The sequence below is a fragment of the Electrophorus electricus genome, unplaced genomic scaffold (assembly GCF_041902795.1).
Source record: "Electrophorus electricus isolate QZ-2024a unplaced genomic scaffold, ASM4190279v1 Scaffold32, whole genome shotgun sequence".
Lineage (NCBI taxonomy): Eukaryota > Metazoa > Chordata > Actinopteri > Gymnotiformes > Gymnotidae > Electrophorus > Electrophorus electricus.
In genome coordinates, this window is record NW_027658605.1 from 1092320 (window position 1) to 1099018 (window position 6699).

The following is a 6699-nucleotide window of genomic DNA, read 5'->3' on the forward strand; positions in this document are numbered from 1 at the left end:
TTTTATGACACCTTCTGCACACATACGCTTTCGATCTGATACACAGTTACAGATCGTACACTATATAAATGTTTTTAATATAAGGTAGACCTACCAAGTACGTAAGAACATTTATTATTTTAACATGAAATGTACAAGCTAGTTTTGTACATTTTTTTTCTTTTTTAACCATTGTATTTGACGTATGGGTTCTCATAAAATCTTTGGCATATGGCTATATCTGGAAAAAACAACAACAACAAAACTCACCGCAATAATCTGGCATGCTGACTACAGTACACTCCCTTGCACTTTCGATAAGCGCCATCACACAGAGTCCGCAATGTGTAATGTTTCAGTAAAAAATAATCTTGCATTCGATAATCTATTCTTATGACGCATCATTCCAGGTTATTGACACATTGTGACGTTGGAAGTCACAGCACGTTCTCGTTCTTAGCTCATCAACAAAGGCAGCTTGGTCACGAGCACCTGCTTTCCATGCTGTGGGATGCTCGCGCTCAATTTTCCATGTCCTGTATCGAATATTTAGGCCTATACGATTAAACTGTCCGTGGTTACTGTGCTTTTAACGTACAAAAAAAGCTACACAAATAATAAAATAATCTTTACATAATAATGTAACCTTAGGCTTATCGCCAAGATGTAACCTGTGAGGCTAAGTGACAACGTCTCCCGTCCCCTACCTAAACTACGTCTACACTGACTATGAGAATAGTAGTATAGTATAGTAGTTCAGGAGTATAGTAGTGATATGTGATAACAATTTGATTTGTTTATTTTAAAGACTTTCTAAAGTTGCATGTATATAACCAAACAGGCAATTTACATGAGTTTGCCATCCCAATACTTTAAATTTTTACAGTAAATATATTCAACATTATATTATGGGTACAAGGAAAAGTGATATGTAGTGAACCAAATAGATATTTAACAGGCTTTTGCCATCCTATTACTCCAAATTCCTACAGTAAAAATGACTGAAAGTCATTCATGAGTACAAGAGAAACTGTATTTCAAGAATTTAATGAAGTGATTTGATAATAATTTGATTTGTGCATTTCACTCAGCTTCATGTAGTGATATATAGTGAACTGAATAGACATTTCACAGGATATTGCCATCCTATTACTCTAAATTCCTACTGTAAAAATGACTGAAAGTCATACCACAGGTACATAAGATAGTGTATATCAAGAATTTAGTGGAGTGATCTGATAACAATTTGATTTGATTTATTTATAGAGCTTCAATTATTACATATATGGAACTGAATAGACATTCGACAGAATTTTGCTACTCCATTATTCCAAATTCCTGCAGTAAAAATGACTGAAAGTCATATCATGGGTACAGGAGGAAGTTTATTTCAAGTACGTAGTGGAGTGATTTTATAACAATTTGAATTGTGTATTTTATAGATCTTCGAGTAGTGATATATGTTGAACTGAACAGATGTTTAAGAGGATTTTGCCATCCTATTACTCAAGCTTCCTACAGTAAAACACTTGAAAGTCATACCATGGGTACATGAGAAAGTGGATTTCATGAATATTGTGGAGGGATCTGATAACAATTTGACTAGTTTGTTTTCTAGAGTTTCAAAAACTGATTATATAGTGGAACGAATACATGTTTATGAGGATTTTGCCATCCTTTTACTCCAAATTAAAGTAAAAACATTGGAACGTAATAGTATGGATACACAAGAAAGTGTATTTCAAGAATATATTGGAAGGATTTGATAACAATATGAATTGTGTATTTTATAGTGCTTCAACTATTGCATATATGGAACAGAATAGGCATGAACAGGATTTTGCCATCCTATTATTCCAAATTCCTACAGTAAAAATGAGTTATACCATGAGTACATGAGAAAGTGTTTTTCATGAATATAGTGGAGTGTTCTGATAACAATTTGGTTTGTTTATTTCATAGAGCTTCAAATATTGCATTGATGGAACCATATAGACATTTAGGAGGAATTTGCCATACTTGCCATACGTCCTTCGCCATATGCATTCTTGCATTTTTCTCTTTGCTGTTTTCTGTTATAGTCATAAATTCTACATATATTTATTGAGAAAATCCTTTAAAGAGGCGCATGTCCATCATCACGTTTTATTTGTTTGGCTTTTTTTTTTGGTTTTACTATTGGAAACAAAATTACTTTTTTTGCATTTGATGTTGATATCATTATGGCAGGCTTTAGTGGAGGTACTGGTGTCTATATTAGATGATTAAATACACAGCACCAGCAGTTCTGAATCTTTGTGTTAAATAATCTATGCTGATTGTCACGATCAGTCCCTTCCATGTTCCGTGTTTTCCATGTCTTGTGTTTTGTTCCGTTCCACGGTTTCATTTTGTCCTCACACTGATTGCGTACACCTGTCCCTCGTTTCTAGTTCATGTATTTAAACCCTGCTGTGTGCCTTGGTCGTGGCTGCCTGTACACGGGCATCTCGTCGTTCCCGGAAGAAGCAGGCTCACGTTTATTTTGATAACGACGAGATCCCAGGTAAGCGTCTACCCGTCTTGACCAACGCTGCAGGGGGGAGCGGCCTGCAGCGCAAGACGTGAAACCACGGAAAGAGGGAGTCCAGGAGGGTGGCCAATCTTGACATTATTACACTCAGGAATTAAAAACTATATATTTTGTAGCATCCCATGAAATGTGATCTTTCACACATAATGAGAGAGGTTGGCAAAGAACTAAAACTCAATTAAATATATCAACTTCCCCTTAAGCCTCTCATATACTCCACATTTAGGAGCAAGCCTACTCCTACACAATAAGCAGTGCGGTATATGAAAAGAGTAGGCGTATCAAATAAACAGAGCAACATGGTTAAGGTCCAGCCAGATATGTAAATGTTTGCCAGAACATCCAGTGTGTGTCTGCCGTTCGGTCAAAACTGGATCAGTCCAGAGGCCGCCCCGTCAGATCTCTTTTGAACAAAACAGTGGTCGAAATGCTGTTGAGAACAGTTTTACAGTTACAACAACAGAAAAAAGACTCAAATATATGCTGGATGGTTTATTCATTAAGGGAGAAAGCTGTCTCTCTTGTGGAGGATTTGCCACAGAGACCTGGGCATGTGGTATGGTCTCTGCACGGTGCCGTCATTACGCTCCAGACCCTCCACTAGAGGAGACAGAAACATCACAGTGGAAATAAAAACAATATAGTCCTGATGATTGGCATATGTGTAGTAGCTTGAGAGTGAAATGTGTGTGTGAGTGTGTGTGAAGGATTACTCCATATATCCCTTTATGTGCTCGACTGTTTCATTAACGGAAGCGAATCCAGGGAGAGAGAAGTCTGGAGGAACGTCCTGCCAGTCAAAGCTAGGCAGACATCTCCCTAGTTCTGGGTGGAGGGAGAGACAGAAAATAATATGACTAACAATTAAACCTGCTGACTTATCACTGCAGGTATAAGTACTTTCCTGGTGGTTTGGTTATGTTTTGGTACATAGCATAGTCAAACTGTTACAAAACAGAATGGACAAATTAACAGGTAGTTGTGTAATCCTGCTGTCTTTACCTGGTTTACTTGGCGTGTAGAAATATGGACAAAGCTCTTGATTGAGGATGTCTTGGACACTCTGTAGTGGAAATGCATGTGAAAATCTCATTAACATGCAGAATGCTATGTATGCACAAATGCTATGTATGCGTGAGTGGCTAAGCCAATGCATGAATTACATGTACAAAGAGTTGCATATTGCAAAGACTTTTGATACGACAAATTCTGTTCTGTCAAGAGTGAGGTGAGGGTTTATTTCTCAGAGATGAAGCTGGTTACATTGCTTATTTGCAGTGTGAGGTTTTACCAATGTGGTTTGGGCGAGGTCAAGTCTAGGGTCACAATACTGCTGCTGAAAGAAGTCTTTAGGCAGGGCATTTGGGGCATACGCCTCTGGGGGCAACTTCCAGAACTCTGAAGGGCATTTTTTAACACAGACCTGCAAACCAACGCACAAACACACAGAGTGAAGGAGATCTTATTTGAGTAGCTAAACACAGTGTTGCTTTTTATATTTCTATCTACACTATTTACACATTGTTCATTGCATGATAGAGCAAAAGGCTCCCAAACCAAGCAGCAAAAGGAGACCCAAGCCCCCAGACTTACAAACTGGCATTCACATACTACATGCTAAACTGTTTTGTAATAAATGAGTCTCATGTGCATATTTCTAAAAGGCTACTGACATACGTGTTTGGTTTCTGTACAATGTCAACAGGACATTTGTGTGGAAATCTCACTTGAGTGGTTGGACACTGGAGACCCTCTAGAATGGCGTCCATTTCTGTCGTTGCTCTGGCACACTTCAGAAGGTCAAAGTAGAGGACGTTTGGTTTGTCACTGAAACACGAGAGGATGCAGGAAACAAATGCAGCTTGACACATGAATATTAGCCAATTAAATAAACAATTTTTATTCAATTTTTTGAGTATGTGTATCAGGATTCAGTGCTGGAGAGTCACACCACTACCCAGCTAAGTGTTCTTTCTTCGAGGGTGAATTGGACTGGGGTAACCAATAAACTCTGCAGTGTTGTGACACTCCTAGACCTGAGTTTGGACCCCTTGGTTTAGAGACAATCATTAAACACAAGTGATTTGATTGGTTCCACTTGTTGCTGTGCAGTGCCAATCATGAAAATCTTAAAGCTAAAGTCTAACCCATCTTGTCTTGTTGATGTTTCATGTTTCCACATGATTTGCACCTGCACAGCTCCATTGTAACCCTAGTCCGACTCACTAAAGTCCATTCGAAAGAATACTGACGGTGTTCCTTACATACTGGGTGTGCTGTTTTGGTATTCCTGTGAAGATATAAATACTTATCCAGTATGTGAGGGACTTACACATTGACTCCAGCTCCACAAAACATCCCAGTGGAGTTCTGGGGCAACACGACATGACGAGAGTCTCCAAGCAGCCACGCTGTGTTAGAACCTCCGTTAGAAGGATATCTCACAAGCCATACATGGGTAAAAGACCTTCCGCTTGAGCCCACAATAATAATGATTTTTTTTCCCCCATGAAAGTGTAGTTGGAAATGTTTCTTACCCAGGGAGCGAATAAGAATATAGGTGACAATGGCAGCCACAAAAATAATACAGCAGATAATGTCTGCACATCTCCTGAACAAAAACAAGAAATATTATTACACATTGCATGATTTAAATTATGTATTAAAGTTATTTAGCTAAGTGAAATAACTTTATAGTCTTAGTCTAGATCTATGGCCTTAGTATAGTTCTTGTATAGCGTTAATAACAGACATTCTGTGATCCATGATGTGTAGAGCTTTAAATGGTTTTTTAAAGTCAGCTGATGTGGAGGAGTAAATCGGAGAAGCACTGAGAGATTGCCGGACTCGCCTCTTGTTAACTGGTCGCCTGAAAATGGGCTCATACGGAGGAGGTTCCCCTGAGAAGATAGAATTGAAGAATATATATATTCTATAAATTCTAAGTATATACCATTACATTAGAATGAATTTAAACCTTTGAAAAACATATATTCAGTCACGCGTGTCTGAACCTTTGACCGGTACGCTATATTTTGTCTAACACATTTTATATACAGTTGTCATGGAACGCTCCCCTTCACACTAGCCATGTGGTACGGCCCGCCGCGTGCAGTGGGAGTTCATAGTCTTGTTTGTAACCACGCCTGTGTAATTAACGCGCAACTGCACATGGTTTAGTCTTGTAACGTCTGTGTGTTTAAACCGCTGTGGGAGTGTGCATCTTAGTCGGTCAATGCCCATGTTCGTGTTCACATAGTTCGTTATCTGTATTCGTGTTTTATGTTCACTGTTTATGTTGCATATGAGCGCCGGTGTCTTTATCGTGTGTTAATACACGTCTGTCCGTCCTGCTCCTTGTCCAGCGACACTAGGGCCGTTACAACACTTTTCTTTTTTTTTTATGACACCTTCTGCACACATACGCTTTCGATCTGATACACAGTTACAGATCGTACACTATATAAATGTTTTTAATATAAGGTAGACCTACCAAGTACGTAAGAACATTTATTATTTTAACATGAAATGTACAAGCTAGTTTTGTACATTTTTTTTCTTTTTTAACCATTGTATTTGACGTATGGGTTCTCATAAAATCTTTGGCATATGGCTATATCTGGAAAAAACAACAACAACAAAACTCACCGCAATAATCTGGCATGCTGACTACAGTACACTCCCTTGCACTTTCGATAAGCGCCATCACACAGAGTCCGCAATGTGTAATGTTTCAGTAAAAAATAATCTTGCATTCGATAATCTATTCTTATGACGCATCATTCCAGGTTATTGACACATTGTGACGTTGGAAGTCACAGCACGTTCTCGTTCTTAGCTCATCAACAAAGGCAGCTTGGTCACGAGCACCTGCTTTCCATGCTGTGGGATGCTCGCGCTCAATTTTCCATGTCCTGTATCGAATATTTAGGCCTATACGATTAAACTGTCCGTGGTTACTGTGCTTTTAACGTACAAAAAAAGCTACACAAATAATAAAATAATCTTTACATAATAATGTAACCTTAGGCTTATCGCCAAGATGTAACCTGTGAGGCTAAGTGACAACGTCTCCCGTCCCCTACCTAAACTACGTCTACACTGACTATGAGAATAGTAGTATAGTATAGTAGTTCAGGAGTATAGTA